Source organism: Nycticebus coucang, chromosome 15 (genome assembly GCF_027406575.1).
Source record: "Nycticebus coucang isolate mNycCou1 chromosome 15, mNycCou1.pri, whole genome shotgun sequence".
NCBI classification, from domain to species: domain Eukaryota; kingdom Metazoa; phylum Chordata; class Mammalia; order Primates; family Lorisidae; genus Nycticebus; species Nycticebus coucang.
This window is the reverse complement of record NC_069794.1, coordinates 90,674,232-90,694,774: the sequence shown is the minus strand read 5'-3', so window position 1 is coordinate 90,694,774 and position 20,543 is coordinate 90,674,232. Positions and strand designations below refer to the sequence as shown.

The window sequence follows — 20,543 nt, the reverse complement described above, 5'->3', positions numbered from 1 at the left end:
AAAATAGTTTACAATATATATTTAATAATCATTCAGTCCATATATACCAAGTGCCTTCTACATAGAAACCAAGCACCTTTCTATTCCCCGAGTATAAGAGTCATAAGCCAGACAGACAGGGTCACTGCTTTCCGGGAGTTCACATTCTACATGAACAAAACACAATGATCCAATAATTAAACAAGATCTTATCAAATGCCAGTAAGGCACATGGTATGGGGCTACTTTACATTATATGATTGGGGATTACTTCTTTGAGGAAAAGATATTTGGGATACAGCCTAAAAATTACGAGAAGCCAGCACGTGGAGATTTCAGGACTTGGAGGAATTTGATTACCCGGATCCAGTGAGCTTGTCAGGGCTGGAATACAAAGAGCAGGGCGGTGGGGAAGTGGTAGAAGATGTGCCTGGGAGAACTGGCCAGGGTCAGACGGAGCAAGGCCAAGGTTTGCATTCTATTTCAGTTGATGAGAAGTCATTGTGAGATGTCAACGGGAGTGTGACATCATCTGAGTCTTACTGATGGAATAGCAGTAAAGTGTGAGGGAAGATGAGCTACCGAGCATCACTCAACAGTGAGAGAGGGAGGGAGCGATGGCTAGGAGGTGGTGCTAGTCTGACAATTGCTCAGAGGGGAACACATTTTAGGGAGAAAAAGACAAAAGCTGGTTCAGGCCATGATGTGTGGAATGTTAAGTGCTAAGTAGGCAACTGGCCATACGCACGTGAAGCTTGGTGGAGAAGACACGATTGGCGAAAAACTTGAGGATATTGTCATTTTAGAGCATAGTTCTAGATGGAAGCACATAAATAGGAAGTGTAAATACAGGACATTTAAGAACGATCCCGCTCAAATTAGCAAGTTAAGCAGAGGGAGGAAGGTAAGAACAGTGGTGGGTCACCAAGAACCTAGTCAGACACGGCATCCTGGAAGATGCACAGAACGATAGTTCAGAAGAAGAACTAATCGACGGTGTCCAAACCTGCCCAGGAGTCAGTATTATAAAATGGGCAGAGAATTACCCACTGGAGTTGGTAACACTGTGGTCACAGGTGAGCTGAACAAGGGCAGTTTTCAGAGAGGGAGGGAGGAGGAAGAAGACCCTTGGGAATAGGACAAGGTAAGAATCAGAGGAGAGTAATTACAGACAGTAAATGAAGAACGCTCAGTTGTGTGAAAGCCAGCAAAGCAGCACACTTGGAAGGGAATGTACAACTTCACTAGAGGTGGGAGATTTAAAAGAGAAGGGAGCAGACGTGGGGCTGGATGGGCTGGAGAGACTGAGGGGCTGCCCTGCATCCGAGTGGCAGCAGGGAAGGGCCCACGGGCAGCGGCAGGCAGATATCACAGGGCACGGAGGAAGCAGCTCCTTCCATATTTTATTTCCCCAGGTTAAGCAGGAATTGTAGAATGGCCTGGATTAACAGTAAATTTTATTTTACAATTATAACTTTTGTTTGTATTTTCCAAAGTTTCTTCTACAACACATACATTTATAATAAAAAACAGTGCTTTCTGAATGAGACTTAAAACCACACTGGAAACATAATTTTAAAAAAAAATTTTTTGAGCCAGAGTCTCACTCAGTCTGTTTCCCAGCATCATGGGGAGAGTGCTTTGGAGTCACAGCTCACAGCAACCTTACACTCTTGGGCTCAAGTAATTGTCCTGCCTCAGCCTCCTGAGTAGCTGGGACTATAGGTGCCAGCCACAATGCCGGGCTATTTTTAGAGAGAGGGTCTTGCTTTTGCTCAGGCTGGTCTTGAACTCCTGAGCTCAAGCAATACACCCACCTTGATCTGACAGAGTGCTGGGATTACAGGTGTGAGCCACTGCGCCCGGCTTTAAAATATTATTAATAGTAATGTTACACAAGAGACTTATTTAAGAAAATATTTTAGGGCATAGTCTCTGACCAGTCTCTGACCTGTTTCTTTCTAGGGGTGATGCTAGAACAAGGACATAAGAAACACACCAATATCGTGACTGTGGCGCTCGCCCAGAAAATGCAACTTTTCTTTGCCCCCTCTCAATTTAAACATAAAGTGTCACATATACAAAAACAATTGGTCTTCTCCAGATTATTCCAAACTCCTGTCTTTCTTGTTACAATTGTTTTACAAAACCACCACCTCCTGCTTTCCATCTAGTTTTGCCTCTGGCAAAGGCATTCCATGATGCCAGGAAACAGTTTATTGGTATACATTCCATTTCCTTTAAGTTTTTAAACATGAAAAACTAATGCAGCTCTCTTCTCTGGTTTCAGGATCGAAGCCAACCCAACTTAGGAGTTGACAGAAGCACCAGAACTCAGTGCCCAGAGGAAGAAGATGGAGCCACAGATGCAAATGCTTAATGACCTAGCTGGGGGTTGGGGAGGGGGAGTGACTGAGGTCCCCAGCAGCACTTGCTCACGAGTATCAGCTGCCCTGTTCCTGCCTCAGGAGTGGGATGGCTTGAGTCTCACTGAGCTCACATTGCCTTTGACATAAACATATAAGAGACTTGATATGTCTCAGGTAGTGCAAACCTGGCATTCCATAGGAAGAAGGCAATTAACGAGTAGACCACAAGAAGTATGACTTATCTTCTTAGTTGAAGTTGTATTTCTCAATGGAGCTGGAACATATTCTTCTTAGCAAAGTATCTCAAGAATGGAAGAAAAAGTATCCAATGTACTCAGCCCTACTATGAAACTAATTTATAGCTTTCATAATGAAAGTTATAACCCAATTATATAGCCTAAGAATATGGGGAAAAGGGGAAAGGGAGGGGAGGGGAGAGGGAGGATGGGTGGAGGGAGGGTAATTGGTGGGTCCACACCTATGGTGCATCTTACAAGGGTACATGTGAAACTCACTAAATGTAGAATATAAATGTCTTAACACAATAACTAAGAAAATGCCAGAAAGGCTATGTTAACCAGTTTGATGAAAACATTGCAAATTGTATATAAAACCAGCACATGGTACCCCATGATTGCATTAATGTACACAGCTATGATTTAATAAAATACATAAATAAATAAAAGATTCTCTTGGAGGAGGAAAATCATAGGCTCTTCCCTAATGCTCTCTGTTTACACTCAGTTTTTTTTTTTATGTGATTCCATTCCAGAACTATTCTTGAAATATCATTGGCGTGACAATAATCCCCAACAGTTTGCCGATTGAGTCCTCTACACCAAGCTTCACATCCATGTGGCCAGCTGCCTACTAAGCATGTCCCATCCAAGAATCACGGCTAGAATGAACCTTTGGCTCTGCACATCCCTGTTACTTCTCCCTGAATATGTCCCCTCCCAGCAGTCATCAGAGTGGGTACCACCCCCCACCCTTGCTTTAGCTCTCCACTTGGCAGTCATGCTTGACATCTCCTTAGTGTGCTGCAGTTGTTAGGTAAATTTAATGAGAGAAAGCCCTGGCCAATCAGAATAGCCATCTCTTTAATCAATATACAAGGGTAGACACATAAGTTCAGGAATTCATCCTAGAAAAAGTGCTCCTGACCTCATTTCTAAATATCAACTTTGAAGCACTCCCCTGAGAAGCTGTGCTTTGCTGCCAGGGCCTAGCAATTTTGGAACTCTTTTTCTGAAATGGTCATCGGAGTTGTCATTGTATCAGGTCTGACAATTAAGTTCATGAACTCGTCTTAGAAAAAGCGCTTTGAAGGGTGGACTAAGTGCTGGTGTCTGTACACCACTTCCCCAGGGGTGGACTTTGAAAGTGATCAGAGTGACACTCAGCAGTGAGGCATGTACCACTTTTCCTAAGATGAGTTTGTGAACTTAATTGTATGACCTTAATTTTTAACTACTGTGCATTATCCTGGGGAAAAATTCAGCACTGAGGGCGGAGACAAGATGGATGACTGAAGTCAGCTTTCCACAGAGGCTCCCGTCCAGAAGGAGAGTTAAAGGACAGAAATTTAGCAAGTAACCTGGTGGATTAGAGCTGCGCCAAGAAAGAAGGTTGAAGAACGCACATCAAACCCGCTGAGGCAAGCTGCAACCCCAAGGATACAAACAAAAGGTACAAAATCCATCACCAAGCAGACGGGAGTCCCCTCCCCCATGAGAATGACTCAGAGTGCCCCACAAACAAATGAGCAGAGTTCAAAAGTCCTCCTACTACACTCCACGGTAGAGACCCTCTAAAAACTGGACCTACCTCCCTTACTAGGGTGCCATGGTATTCTCCTGCCAGGCATAAAACTGTATAAAACTGTATATATTCTCTACCTGCAATTCTGAGCCCCCAGCACTCCCCTCCATTCTCACTCTGAGGTCTGGAGGCCTTTCCCCCAGGAGTCCAGATTCTTGGGTGATTTCTCGAGGGGTGTGGACAGGGCCTGGACTGCAGCTGGTCAGTGCCGATTCTGCAGCACAGGAGCAAGGGGAGGACAGTTGGCTAAGAGGGAACCACGCAGGAGTGGCGGTGCCCCGAGGTGCAGAGCAACAGCCGTTTTGGCAATAATAGCGCTCACCCCCGGATATTCCGAAGTCACACCCCCTGTCTCTCTGGGCAACCAGAGGAGGCCGGGCATCTTATTAGGTGGCAACTACCGCGGAACAGATCTGGGATGGAAACACAGGCCCTGTGAGTAAAGGGTTTGCCTGAGGCAGTACCAGCCTGAGTGGAGCACAGGGACTAGAAAACGCATGCACAGAGCCGGGAGATTCCCAGGGCAGGGCTGACCCAGAAGACCGCTTTACTGAGCCTAAGATGCACCCGGCACCCAGGGGACCATCCGCTTAAACAAAGTAGGGCAGGCAGAGGCTGGATCTGACAGTTAACGATGCTGCGAATACAAACAGCTGAGAACGTACAGCAATACAGACATGGCCTGAGGCACAGGTTCTGGGAACTCAAAACAGTTTCCCTTCTGCAGGGGAATTTAGTAGGGATAGAAACAAATTCCCACAATGTTGTTCTGTTCTGTGAGTAACATCAATCAAGGGCAGGGCTGGACTGAGTGAAACCCCCCCCAGCCTCCATCAAGCACCCAAGGTTGTCAGGCCTCACCTCCCCCTGCTGGATAGAGGCAGTGAGCAGCAGCCTGGCTGAGCAGACATAGATTTCCTTGTGATTCAGACAGGTGCAAACCCCTGGAGTATCTGCTCATTAGAGACAACTGGGTCACAGCCCTGCGGGTTTATCAGTGACTGGGTGTGACAGAGGTGCAAGGTGGGGAAGGAGGTATGAACCATCCCAGACTAATCTATTTGCTGAGTGGATTCTCCTGATTTCACGGAGCACTGGAGAAAGTCATATTTGAGTTGTCAGCAGACCCCTCCAATCTATTTGCCAGAGACCTTTTTAAACTCTCCCACCTGAGACAGGTGCTGACTGAGACAACTGACTGGGACATTTTGAACTGAGCCAACCACCCAAGGACTATCCAAGTGCTGCCCTGGGTGTGTGGTTGTAGGAAGGTTTGATTTTCCTTTTCCAACTGTTACCCATGGGGGTGCAAGGTGACTCAATTGCTGGTATTTCTCCACAGCTGAGACTTCAACCCAGAGTAACTGTTTCACTAGGGTTGGACAGAGACCAGCTGAAAACAAGACAGGGCCACTTAGCCCCACCACACCAAACAGGTCCCCAGATTCTCAGGCCGTACCACTGTACGGGTCCTCAACAAAGCACCAGGGGAAAAGTCAAAGGGTATAAAATAATCATGGGGTGGAATCAGCAGAAAAACTCTGGTTACATGAATAACCAGAATAGATCAAGCCTCCCAGGAAAGGTTTAGCAGATGTAACTGAAGATTCCATTCATAAACAGCTGGCCAAGATGACAGAAATCGAATTCAGAATTTGGATTGCAAACAAGATTAATAAAATGGAGGAAAATTTGGACTAAGAAATTTGAGGACCAATTCAAAAGTCGGAATTAGAAATTCGAGGAGAAATTCAAAACTTTTCTCAAGAATTCAATGAATTTAAAGACAAAACCACAAAAGATTTTGACACAGTGAAGCAAGAATTTGTAGCCCTCAAAGATCTGAAAAATACAGTAGAATCCCTCAGTGACAGAGTGGAGCAAGCAGAAGAAAGGATTTCTGACATTGAAGACAAAGCTTTTTTTTTTTTTTTTTTTACCCCAAATTTTCTGGATTTTATTAGCCATGAATTTTAGGTCTTCTTTATGTAACTTAGAAGTTCGTCTTTTTCCATTCGATAACCACTTTTTTTCCACTGTTCTCGCAACTGTTGTAATAGAGCTCCAATTTCTTTTCCTGAAGAAATGCCCACTTTTCTGATGTCATGGCCACTGACAGGAAATGGAGGAATGGACCACTGCTGCATTTCCTTTAGGAGACAGTGCTCTCCTTGGTACTTCAGTAGTTCACACACACGAGTAGTCGCATCAAGTTCCCTAGAATCAATAATGAAGTCTTGACAGGGTTTCAATGGTTCAGAACTATCTGTTGCTTTAACTAAATCTTTCCTATTTTTAACTATAAATAAACCAAGGTTCTTCTCTTCTTTTGAAATCTTCAACCTCAAATCCAATTTTGTTACATCATCCTGTACTTTGAATAATGAGGCCAAAAGAGTCATTGGCTTTGGTGAAAATCCTTCAACATTTGTACAGACTTTGTTTAGTTCTTCTAAACTTGCATTAGCAGGTAAACCTATATAAGGAGCTACATCAAGATCATAAATAAGGTGAATCAAATGATTTACATGGTTACCAACAAGAATTTTTTTCAGTTCAACCCCAATCCTCTCTCCTGATACTCCAGCCAGGCCTTTTGCATTTTCTGCAATTGCTTCCAAAGTATCAGGATCATGGTCACCAGGTTTGTCTACAATTTTCCCATAAAACCTAAAATATCTTAAAATTCTTAGATAATCTTCTTGTATTCTCTGTTTAGCATGTCCAACAAATCTCACTTTATTTTTTAAACCTGCATAACCATTAAAATAGTCAAATAATGTGCCATCAAAACCTAAAAACATTGAATTTATAGTGAGATCTCTGCGTTCAGCATCTTTCTGCCAGTCAGTTGTGAATTCGACCTCAGCATATCTTGCATCAGTGAGGACATCAATCCGTAGTGTTGTAATTTCAAAATTTTCTTCATGAAGCCTGGCAGTAATTGTTCCGTGCTTTTCTCCTTTGTTGTTTATCATCCGAATCCCAGCCGACTGAAACATCTCCTTCATCTGAGTCGGGGTAGCAGTGGTGGCAAAATCCACATCCTGAGGTTTCACTCCGTTTAATAAATCCCTCACTGCACCTCCTGCTATTCTTAATTCATGGTTCTCTTTGACAAATAATTCTTATTCATCTCTGTACCAACTTGGCTCATGATGGAACTGCACTGTGATATTCTAGCTATTAAAGAATGGCTTCACTGGGAAGAGGGTTTATTTTTTTTTTCAAGTTTTCTTTCTTCATATTAAAGCGGTATCTAAGAAACTGTCAGACTCTTCAATCCTTCTGTGAAAAGCGATTGGAATTCTGGAGACTGCAACTTCATTGTAAACAGACACCGCTTCAGAAGGCACAGCCTAGCCCAACTACAGCTCAGTACTGGCCTGTGCCTAGAATGCAGGTACCTCAGCATCTGGAAAGTCACCAACCATGCATCCAGTGCCACGGAGGCCTCTGGCCACACCCTGCTCCCGCCTTCCCCCAGGACAGCGGGCGTCTGCCCACCCAGGCCACGCGGGAGACAAGGCAGGCCCCCCCCAATCCTCGCGCGTCCGCTTATCCCCAAGACAAAGCTTTTGAACGCTCCCAAACTCTCAAAGAGGAAGACAAATGGAGAGCAAAAACGGATCATTCTCTCAGAGAGCTCTGGGATAATTCAAAGAAGGCTACTATCCACTTCATTGGAATCCCTGAAAGTGATGAAGTGGCTTCACAAGGCACAGAGGCTCTTCTCCATGAAATTATGAAAGAGAATTTTTCAGACACGTCAAGAGATTCTGAAATTCAGATAGACAATTTCAGAACCCCAGCACGACTCAACACAAATAAGACATCCCCCAGGCACATCATAATTAACTTCACTAAAGTTAATATGAAGGTGAAAAGTCTGAAAGGAGCCAGATGTAAGAAAACCATAATCTACAAAGGGAAGATTAGAATAACTGCAGATATCTCTCCTGAAACTTTTCAAGCCAGGAAAGGGTGGTCATCAAATTTTAATCTCCTAAAACAAAATAACTTTCAACCCTGGATCCTGTATCCAGCTAAACTGAGTTTCATTAATGATGGAGAAATTAAATACTTTAATGACATTCATATGTTGCAGAAATTTGCCCTAACCAAACCAGCTCTTCAGGATATTCTCAGACCTATCCTCCATAATGATCAGCCCAATCCTCTACCACAAAAGTAAACTCACTCAGAAACTTTTCATCAAACTCCAAATTCCACAGTGGTGAAACGATTAAAAATGTCCACTGGACTTTCGAAAAACTCTATACACAACATTTTCTCAGACTTACCAATATTCTCCATTAATGTGAATGGCTTAAACTGTGCTCTAAAGAGACACAGGTTGGCTGACTGGATACAAAAACTCAGGCCAGATATTTGCTGCATACAAGAATCTCATCTTACCTTAAAAGATAAATATAGACTCAGGGTGAAAGGTTGGTCGTCCCTATTTCAGGCAAATGGAAATCAGAAAAAAGCAGATGTTGCAATTCTATTTGCAGATACAATAGGCTTTAAACCAACAAAAGGAAGGAAGGATAACAATGGTCACTTCATATTTGTTAAGGGTAATATTCAATATGATGAGATTTCAATTATTAATATTTATGCACCCAACCAGAATGCACCTCAATTTATAAGAGAAACTCTAACAGACATGAGCAACTTGATTTCCTCCAGCTCCATAATAGTTGGAGATTTTAACACTCCTTTGGCAGTGTTGGATTGATCCTCCAATACAAAGCTGTGTAAAGAAATTTAGATGTAAACGTAACCATCCAACATTTGGATTTAACAGACATCAACAGAACATTTCATCCCAACAAAACTGAATAGGCATACTTCTCATCAGCCCATGGAACATACTCCAAAATCGATCACATCTTAGGTCACATGTTTAACCTCACTAAATTTAAAGGAATAGAAATTATTCCTTGCATCTTCTCGGACCACCATGGAATAAAAGTTGAGCTCAGTAACAATAGGAATCTGCATACTCATACAAAAACATGGAAGTTAAATAACCTTATGCTGAATGATAGCTGGGTCAGACAAGAGATTAAGAAGGAAATTGCCAAAATTTTGGAACAAAACGACAATTATCAGAGACACGAATTATCAGAACCTCTGGGATACCGCAAAGGCAGCCCTAAGAGGGAAATTTATAGCACTGCAAGCCTTCCTCAAGAGAACAGAAAGAGAGGAAGTTAACAACTTAATGGGACATCTCAAGCAACTGGAAAAGGAAGAACATTCCAACCCCAAACCCAGTAGTAGAAAAGAAATAACCAAAATTAGAGCAGAATTAAATGAAATTGAAAACAAAAGAATTATACAACAGATCAATCAATCAAAAAGTTGGTTTTTTGAAAAGGTCAATAAAATAGATAAATCTTTGGCTAACCTAACCAGGAAAAAAAGAGTAAAATCTCTAATCTCATCAATCAGAAACAACAAAGATGAAGTAACAACAGACTCCTCAGAAATTCAAAAAATCCTTAATGAATATTACAAGAAACTTTATTCTCAGAAATATGAAAATATGAAGGAAATTGACCAATACTTGTAAGCACGTCACCTTCCAAGACTTAGCCAGAATCAAGGGGAAATGTTGAACGGGCCAATATCAAGTTCTGAAATAGCATCAACCATACGAAATCTCCCTAAAAAGAAAAGCCCGGGACCAGATGGCTTCACATCAGAATTCTACCAAACCATTAAAGAGGAACTAGTATTACTCAACCTGTTCCATAATATAGAAAAAGAAGGAAGACTACCCAACACGTTCTATGAAGCAAACATCACCCTGCTCTCCAAACCAGGAAAAGACCCAACAAGAAAAGAAAATTATAGACCAATATCACTAATGAATATAGATGCAAAAATATTCAACAAGATCCTAACAAACAGAATCCAGCAACACATCAAACAAATTATACATCATGACCAAGTCGGTTTTATCCCAGGGTCTCAAGGATGGTTCAATATACGTAAATCTATAAATATAATTCAGCACATAAACAAATTTAAAAAAAAAAGACCATATGATTCTCTCCATCAATGCAGAAAAAGCTTTTGATAATATCCAGCATCTCTTCATGATCAGAACACTTAAGAAAATTGGTATAGTAGGGACATTTCTTAAACTGACAGAGGCCATGGACAGCAAACCCACAGCCAATATCATATTGAATGGAGTTAAATTGAGATCATTTTCACTCAGATCAGGAACCAGACAAGGCTGCCCATTGTCTCCACTGCTTTTTTAACATTATAATGGAAGTTTTAGCCATCGCAACTAGGGATGGCTATCTCAGAAGAGATCAAACTTTCACTCTTCTCAGATGATATGATTGTATATCTGGAAAACACCAGGGATTCTATTACAAAGCTCTTAGAAGTGATCAAGAAATATAGCAGCATGTCAGGTTACAAAATCAACATTCATAAATCGGTAGCCTTTATATATACCAACAATAGTCAAGTTGAAAAAACAGTTAAGAACTCTATTCCATTCACAGTAGTGCCAAACAAGATGAAATAGTTGGGAGTTTATCTAACAAATGACGTGAAAGATCTCTATAAAGAGAACTATGATCCTCTACGAAAAGAAATAGCTGAAAATGTTAACAAATCATACCATGCTCATGGCTAGGAAGAATCAACATAGTTAAAATGTCCATACTACCCAAAGCAATATATAATTTTAATGCAATCCCTATTAAAGCTCCACTGTCATACTTTAAAGAGCTTGAAAAAATAATACTTCATTTTATATGGAATCAGAAAAAACCTCGAATAGCCAAGACATTACTCAGAAATAAAAACAAAGCAGGAAGAATCACGCTACCAGACCTCAGACTATACTATAAATTGATAGTGATCAAAATAGCATGGTACTGGCACAAAAACAGAGAGGTAGATGTCTGGAACAGAATAGAGAATCAAGAGATGAACTCAGCTACTTACCATTATTTGATCTTTGACAAGCCGATTAAAAACATTCAGTGGGGAAAAGATTCCCTATTTAACAAATCATGCTGAGTGAACTGACTGGCAACCTGCAGAAGACTGAAACTGGACCCACACCTTTCACCATTAACTAAGATAGATTCTCACTGGATTAAAGATTTAAACTTAAGACATAAAACTATAAAAATACTAGAAGAGAGTGCAGGGAAAACCCTTGAAGAAATTGGTCTGGGCGAGTATTTTATGAGGAGGATCCCCTGGGCAAATGAAGCAGCTTCAAAAATACACTACTGGGACCTGATCAAACTAAAAAGCTTCTGCACAGCCAAGAACACAGTAAGTAAAGCAAGCAAACAGCCCTCAGAATGGGAGAAGATATTTGCAGGTTATGTCTCCAACAAAGGTTTAATAACCAGAATCCACGGAGAACTCAAATGTATAAGCAAGAAAAGAACAAGGGATCCCATCGCAGGCTGGGCAAGGGATTTGAAGAGAAACTTCTCTGAAGAAGACAGGCGCACAGCCTACAGACATATGAAAAAATGCTCATCATCCTTAATCATCAGAGAAATGCAAATCAAAACTACTTTGAGATATCATCTAACTCCAGTAAGATTAGCCCAAATCAGAAAATCCCAAGACCAGACATGTTGGCGTGGATGTGGAGAAAAGGGAACACTTCTACACTGGTGATGGGAATGCAAATTAATACATTCCTTTTGGAAAGATGTTTGGAGAACACTTAGAGATCAAAAAATAGATCTGCCTTTCGATCCTATAATTCCTCTACTAGGTATATACCCAGAAGACCAAAAATCACATTGTAACAAAGATATTTGTACTAGAATGTTTATTGCAGCCCAATTCATAATTGCTAAGTCATGAAAAAAGCCCAAGTGCCCATCGATCCACAAATGGAATAATAAATTGTGGTATATGTACACCATGGAATACTATGCAGCCTTAAAGAAAGATGGAGACTTTACCTCCTTCATGTTTACATGGATGGAGCTGGAACATATTCTTCTTAGCAAAGTATCTCAAGAACGGAAGAAAAAGTATCCAATGTACTCAGCCCTACTATGAAACTAATTTATGGCTTTCATATGAAAGCTATAACCCAGTTATAACCTAAGAATAGGGGGAAGGGAAGGAGGGAAGGAAGGGAGGGGGGAGAATGGGCGGAGGGAGGGTGATTGGTGGGATTACACCTGCGGTGCATCTTACAAGGGTACATGTGAAACTAGTAAATGTAGAATATAAATGTCTTAACACAATAACTAAGAAAATGCCAGGAAGGCTATGTTAACCAGTGTGATGAAAATGTGTCAAACGGTCTATAAAACCAGTGTGTTGTGCCCCATGATCTCATTAATGTACACAGCCATGATTTAATAAAAAAAAAAAAAAAGAAAGAAAAAATCAGCACTGATGAAAAAACTGACAGCCCCTCCCTCTCTGTTTCCTTCACTGCCCTCTTTACATTTTTCCTCCTTCCCCTTATGTTCAGGGATGATTTATTCTCCTTTTTAATGCCTTTCTATGAATGTGGACTATCTCTAAAAGAACCAAACGTCTAAGCAGGAGGCTTCAGTCCAGTGGTTCTCAACCTTCCTAATTCTGCAGCCCTTTGATACAGTTCCTGTGGGTCATGACCCACAGGTTGAGAACCGTTGCTACCGTCAGTTGTGAATTTTAAATACTAACCTCATATAAAAGGGGTCTCTAACTGCCCCTGGATGCCATCCTTGTACTTCCCGGGGAAGTCACTGTCTCCTTTCCATAAACCTGGCTTGAACATCTCTGCAGCCTTGCCCCTGGGAGCCCTGCTTACACCTTTAAAGTGAACATCAAAATGAGGGGGTGCGAGCCTGTGTGTGGTGGACAGATTCCCTGCAGATTTGTATGTGTGAGTGGCTACCATCCTCCTAACCTTCAGAATGTCTCACAGACTTTTCCTCTCTTCCTTGTTTAGCCAGAGGGAACTTATTTATTTACAGGCGCAATTTTCATCTATACACAATTCTCAATTATCCACTTGTAAACCTATGGATTTTCTACAGCCTCTTTTCAATTCCCTAAAGGTTTCTACTGATACCCCACATGCTCAAGGCTCACTCTGCCCTCATTAGTCAATGACCACTCAGGGAACATCAACTCCCTTTAACATCAGATCAAGCAAATTACGAAGGCAGACCAATCAGCAGAAAGAACCGTGTTGCCTACGAAACACAACTAGGAACGTTTCAGCCTCTATCTCAGAGTTCAGATTATCAGCACCACTACTTTCCAACTGAACAATGATGACTTGGAGGCATTTTAATGCTTGCTGAAAATTGTATTTGTACATTCAGATTCAGAGAAACGGGTTCAGCCACCTTTCAAGTATTCTACAATTAATTATTCAATTCATAAATGATTCAAGGGAAATCTTTTCTTCTCCCACTGACATCCATGTTCAGTCACTTTAGCACCCTGGGTTGCTTCCTTCTACAAATAGAAGGAAGATAAAAACCAGTTCCTCATGTTGCTTACTAGACTTTTGGTAGAATTCTGGTTAATGACATACTGCCATAGGAGACAGATTAAAACAAGATTTCCCAGTGTTCTGCCTTGGAATTTCAATTATTTGTTTCTTGGCTTCTACCACCATGAGTAATCAAGAGCTAGGTGACATGACAGCAACTATGAAAATACATACATTGGCTTGGCGCCCATAGCACAGTGGTTACAGCGCCGGCCATGCGCACCAAGGGTGGTGGGTTCAAACCCAGCCCGGGCCAGCTAAATAACAATGACAACTACAACATAAAAATAGGCGGGTGTTGTGGTGGGCGCCTATAGTCCCAGTCCAAGCTACTTGGGAGGCTGAGGCAAGAGAATTGCTTAAGTCTAGGAGTTTGAGGTTGCTGTGAGCTGTGATGCCACAGCACTCCACCAAGAGTGACAGCTTGAGACTCTGTCTCAAAAAAAAGAAAGAAAAGAAAAAGAAAATACGTACATTGTCAGAAAACAAAAGATATCAGATAAATGAGCCTTTTTTTTTTTTTTTTTACATTTTTGGCTGGGACTGGGCTTGAACCCGCCACCCACGGCATATGGGGCTGGCGCCCTACTCCTTGAGCCACAGGCACCGCCCGAGCCCAATTTTTTTTAAACCTAGAAACTGTAGTGAAAGACATTTAATTTGCTTTGACCTCCCATAGCATTAACACTTGTACCACCAATTTGCACTGACCACAGATGGATTAGACATTACTGTTGGTAATAACAATAGTAGGTATTCATTGATCTTTTACTAAGTTCTAGGCCAAGGCAATTTACAATGTTTCTAATCCTTACAACCCTCCAAGATAACTGTTATCACTCCCATTTTATTGATTAAAAAAACCAAGGCTCAGGGGTAAATAACCTGCTCTGGGCCACAAAGTCGGTTGGGTCAGTAAAGCTTGAACTCAAGACCAGCTGAACCCAAGTCCTCTCCACACGGTTTTCTCAGGTCAGTGTCACCATTTACAGAAAGTCCTCTTTGTTAATGAGACTGTTGGCATCCACCCGACGGGAGAGTAGGACGGAATTTTTGTAAGACAAGACCTAGGATTTCCCTCTTTTTCCATCCCTCATGGTTTCTGGAGGAGCGTTTGATCACTATTATTGATTAACTCTGCATTCTAGCAGGGGATTTCGTGTCAGCGTCACTGTTTCTCACGGAAGGGCAGCTGCAGCAAAGCAGTTGCTGTGCGGGCTTGATAGCAGTGCTTTCGATACCTACAATGTAAACTGGTCAGCTAATACAGAATCTTTAAAAATGCATCACAATCCAACCCTGTGCTATCACTTACGAATGGGTGGTACAAACACAAACCTAGATGGGGGGGGCAAACATCAGAAATCTTTGAGACCAACCCTGGCAACTGCAGGTGACTGGTAGGAACAGACACAGGAGGACAAACTGTATCATCTCCAGCAGTTACTGAATTTGCTGCCAATGCGTGGCTGTGGTCAGGGCGTCTTGTTCCGCTCTAATGACAGATTTGCCGGGAAGAGAGGCATTCCAGTCTGTCTCCCCAAAGGGAATTGCAATCCAACCAGCTTGAAAAGCAGGGGTCACTTTGAGACCCTTTTATAGAAGAAAATGCTAACATTTCAGGGTGTCTAATGTCAAAAGAAAACAGTTTAGCTCCTGGCTGGATTGCTCTGCCTCAGTAATTTAGAACAAGTGGGTAACCCCAAGGAAAAGGTTGAAATTGTGCTTTCAGTGATCTTTTAAAAGATTACTAAAAATTGTTTGAATATTCCTCTTAATTCATTCAATGTTACTTAATCAGCACACGATAGAGACTTCAGTACAAATGCTGCTATCTTCTGAGACAGCCAGAGATTGTACCAGGGTCAAAACTCAACTCAATGAAAGCAAATGTACCCTTTTTATCCAAAAGAAGATGGAAGTTAACTCACTGATGAATGAAACGTGATCTGTTTCTCATCAGCTACACATATAATCCGAAAAGCTTTTAGAAACTGATGCAGACAAAAAGGGCCACTCTGGAAAGCATTTCTTCCAGAAATTGTTAACAATGACAACTGCACCATCAGCCAGTGTGGTGATATTATATGTCCCTCCAACACTGACAATTAAGGTTATGGGGGGGGGGAGCAGAAAGAGGGAAGGAGGGAGGGGGGTGGGGCCTTAGTGTGTGTCACACTTTATGAGGGCAAGACATGATTGCAAGAGGGACTTTACCTAACAATTGCAATCAGTGTAACTGGCTTATTGTACCCTCAATGAATCCCCAACAATAAAAAAAAAAAAAAGATGGAATAGAGATTTCTTAATTTTCAAAACTTTACAGTGCCTTTTGGGCTTGACTTCAAGTAGACAAAAGAGCAATCTCTCCAATTTTAGCAGACAAAGGGTCATGCTTCACCTTAGGGCCTTAGCCGCATCCAGGGTTTCCTAAGTGACCTTGGCTCAAACATTTAACCTTCCCACATTTTAGTGTGTCCGACTGTGAAATAAGAAAGATAATGTCAACAATATAATAAGGCTCAGCACCTACATACCTCACTGAAGGGTTTTATGAATTAATCATACTGGGCTTTGAAAGTGCTTTTATACTTTAAAAGCATTTGACATCAGTTAGTAAATTCCCACATCTGTGAAATATAAGTGGTCCACAGAATTACGTCAGAGACTTTGCATAGTAGAGTGCACTCGGGTTATTTTGTGGGCAAGACTTTAGGTGATAGTAAAAGAAATATGTTCTTTAATTGCTTTAGCTACGTATCCCAGGAAGGAACAAGAAAAAAATCATTTTTTAAGAAATCACATGCAGTGGTACAGTCTGAATGTGTGTGTCTGTGTCCCCTCCAAATTCCTAATCAGAGACCTAAACTCCCATGGCAGGGTATTATGGGGCTTTGGAGAGGTGATTAAGTCATAAGAGCTCCACCTTCAGGAACGGGGTTAGTGCCCTTATAATGGAGGCTGAGGGAGCTTGTCTGTCCTTCCACCCTGTAAGGAGATAGCAAGAAGATGCTACCTACAGGGAAAAGACCTTTATCAGACACAAAATCTGCCAGCACCTTGATCTTGGACTCCCTATCCTCCAGAACAGTGAGAAATAAATGATGCTTATCAGTTCCCCAGTTTATGGTATTTTTGTTACAGCATCCTCCAAAACTATGGCACCAATTTAGTGGTAATTACCAAAGGGTCTAAGTCAAAGATCAGCCTTTGACAGTCTTAACGCAAACTGAGTAAAGGTGGTGGACCAGCAGCGAGGCGACTCTTCCCGAGTCTTCCAGTTATCCCAGCAGTCTGTGCCTTCCCCAATCCTGCCCTTCACGTGACCTCCCCTCCCCCTCACTCTCCCCAAATCATGCTCTTCTTGCCCATCAACTTAGAGGCAGACCTTCCAGATTAGACAAACACTTCGAAGCACGTGAACAAAATCTTACAAAGCTGTAATTATGTCTTGTTAATTCATGTACGCATGGTTAATTATAATGTACTTGATGCCAACAGATGACCTCCCTGAGACTGTCAGCGCCCAGGGGAAGGCCTGGGCCTCCCATTTCCTGAAGAGTGACATGAAGCTGAGTGACACTGCTCTTTGGTTCTGAGGCCAGGCAGTGAGTGGTGCTAATTAGTTTTAAAACATCCATAGCAATTTATCATAACACAAAAACAACCTGTCATCACTGCTCACTGCTGGGACTCAACAGGTTTGTCTTTGCACACATTGCTTTAGATTCCACGTCCTTTTTCATGAATTTGGAGGGTGTAGACAAAAACATCCTTAATAGACAACCATTTGGTTTACGTGGCTCCTCTTCCCTTCTTTGTTAGCTCAGCTTTCAGCCTCTCCTGGATGATCTGAGCAGCATACTTTAAGGTCTCCTATTTCTCCTCTATTATGTAAGCAGATCTGGCAGCAGACTGTGGAGTCCTCTTAAATCATTTGCTGTGGATGGTTCTGTGGCGTCTCATCATGTTGGGGGCCCACATCAAGACTGGTGTGCAAAAGGCAGTGAACAGGCTCGGCACCTATAGCTCAGCGGCTAGGGCAACAGCCACATACAACAGAGCTGGCAGGTTCAAACCCAGCCTGGGCCAGCCAAACAACAACTATAACCAAAAAAAAAAACAGCTAGGTGTTATGACAGGCACCTGCAGTCCCAGCTACTTAGGAGGCTGAAGCAACAGAATCACTTAAACCCAAGAATTGGAGGTTGCTACGAGCTGTGATGCCACAGCACTCTACCCAGGGTGACACAGTGAGACTCTGTCTCAAAAAAAAAAGGCAGTGAACAGTGATATTAGAACCTAAAAGTTGGCTGTTAGGGGTTGGGGGTCCCAAACCCAGTTGACCTGATTCAATTACTTCACCGGGCTGAGCTAGAAAGTTCAACCAAGGCAGGGCAAATGAGTAGAGACTGAAAATAAAACTGAAGCAGCACAGGCAGTGTGGACAGAGAGCAAAGAAACCTACACAAGTTTCAGGGTACCAGAGAGATTTTATTTAGGAAGAACAAAGAGAAAGTTTAGAGCACTTCCAAAGAGAGTTGGAAGTCAGTTCCTCTCAAGAAGGAGAAAAGGTGGAAGATGGAGACAAAGGCCTGCAGGGTGTAAAAAAAAGAAAAAAAAAATGAAATTGCTTGCAAGTCTTTCATCGGCCTCTCAGTGCCCCCACTATTGCCCTTTCCTATTGGTCACTGATGGTCTCTGTCTATTGGTCACTGATGGTCTCTGTCTATTGGTCACTGATGGTCTCTTTCTATTGGTCACTGATGGTCTCTTTCTATTGGTCACTGATGGTCTCTGTCTATTGGTCACTGGTAACCTAGGTTACATCACATGCACATTCTTATGGGCCCTCCAGACTCCCTGGTTCAGTGGACCAGGTTTTCTCCCTACCCACTGAAGCCCTTTCTTAGTGTCCCTTCTCACTGACCGTACTGGAACGTCTAGGAACCTTAAGGTACAACTCTTGAAGAATTGTCTTGCAAACCCGATAGATTTCTCTATTTCTAGAGCTAAAAAGTCTCTTTGATGGAGCAGTGACCTGGAAGTTGAGGACCTGTCCCAGTGCTGCCCCTAGGGGTGGGCCCTTCTCAAAGCACATCAGTTCTGCAAGCCAACATTTCCTTACAAGGATTAAACTCCATAATCTCTCAGCTCTCCATTAATCTTAAAATACAGGGTGGCTGTTAAGTTGGTGTGCAGTTTAAACTGGCACATTATTTTAAATTGCACATGAACTTTATGGCTACCCTGTATATGCAAAACTATACAATTCCACAGATTTTCATGTCTGTTCATTTAAAAGATATATCAAAGGAATAGAGAAATATGCTATGGCTTTTGGATCTGAATTGACTATACAACTTTTGAAGACTGTATACAATTTCTGAAGAGCTGAAGTAAAGTTAAACTAACAGCCCTCATAAACAGGAAAAGGTACCAGGTAAGAAATTAACATCACGCAACAATTTAAATCAAATCCAAACTTCTATTCCTTTACCTGCCGTCGGAGACAAGAAGTAATAATGTTTTTAAATAAAAGACAATGGAATTAAGATGATCCTGTGCAGGACTCAGTCCCTCCTGTTCCTGTTCGTCTTCTTCACTGATCTTAAAAGATGTAATAATTGCTTAGGCATCTCTTAGAACAGGGCCACAGTGCAGGTGCAAACCAAAAGGGAGGCGAATGAAACAGAGTCATAAAGACAAAAATCATAGTCACCAGGTGGGTGCGGGGTGAGTAAGCGTCACAGAACGCCTGAAGGAGAAGGGGGCCCAGTCGTGACAGCAGGAGGCAATTTCTCAGGGATATCGGTCTCGGTTAACACCATCTCTGCTCTGGACAAAACAATACTGGATGCAATGAATGCTGATTTGCTGGAGTGTTTAGGAAAAAGATACGGCTACAGCCAGTCAGTGGTCGCTAATGCTGGAATGACAGCTCCATCGGTGGCCGTGTAATTAGTGTTCTGCTAAACATCTGCCACAAAATTGCAACTACAATATGTGAACTGGTAACTCCAACAATTAGAACAATAACATTGCAAAGTCTCAAGGAAGCTTTAATGATTCATTTAATTTGAAAAGTAAAGCTGGAGAGAGACGGCTGCTAACGGTACAGCTTTTCTTCACTCATTGATACTTTTGGCTTTGGAATTTTTCTATTATTTATGTCATTCTCTTCCGTGTTTTTAATGAACTCTTATTTTCCTGGAAGGCCTACAAAAGCAAGATCAGTACTAAATTCAAGTGCTCCCAATTACATCAGGCATGAGGCAAAACACTAGCTCTCTAAAAAGGACAGTGAAGTCCAACCCTGCTAGAAGGAGGGCCACCCTGCTAGTGCACTCACACAGCGCGATTAAAATAAAGGCAGCTACTGCAGTGTGCTTCTAAAATGAATCTACAAACATCTGCGAGCCCTACCGTGGGGGCGCATGCAAACTCCAGGACATTATAGTATGGAAGAGGAAAAAGGTGTGTGCACAGAATGGTAGGCAGTGATGGTAGGAGTTAACAGATTTGGAGCTGTGTATAAGGAGGAGGAAGGGGTGACTTGTGATGGCCTGGAAATCAAAGGATTCAAGCAGGGGTGAAATCTGAAGTAATTCTTAGTCTAGGCAATAAGGGGAAATAACCATTTCTGGCAGTGAGAAGCTTAGCATAAAAGGCAGCAGAGGCAAGAAAGAACAGAAGAAGCTTGGGATGGAGGGAATGGTTGCACCTAGCTGAAGTCACGGAGAGAAGAGACTTGAAGGAGAGGTTGAAGGTAGGTTTTAGAGGCTCTGAGGGGCCTTCCCAAAGAGACTGCCAAGAGATAAACTACCTAGGAGTTCTTACATGAGGAGTGGCAAATTCAT

At 42.1% G+C, this 20,543-nt stretch overlaps 1 protein-coding gene and 1 pseudogene across 2 annotated transcripts in view; both read right to left on the bottom strand.

The window, feature by feature from the left end:
• Positions 1-20,543, bottom strand: part of LHFPL6 (LHFPL tetraspan subfamily member 6) — a 298,609-nt gene that overhangs the window by 161,426 nt on the left and 116,640 nt on the right. The window lies entirely within an intron of this gene.
• On the bottom strand, positions 6,110-7,656 carry LOC128566819 (CCA tRNA nucleotidyltransferase 1, mitochondrial-like; annotated as a pseudogene). The gene is made up of 2 exons (XR_008374649.1): positions 7,438-7,656; positions 6,110-7,321 (listed from the first exon to the last, which is right to left on the bottom strand). The product of XR_008374649.1 is annotated as a CCA tRNA nucleotidyltransferase 1, mitochondrial-like (transcript).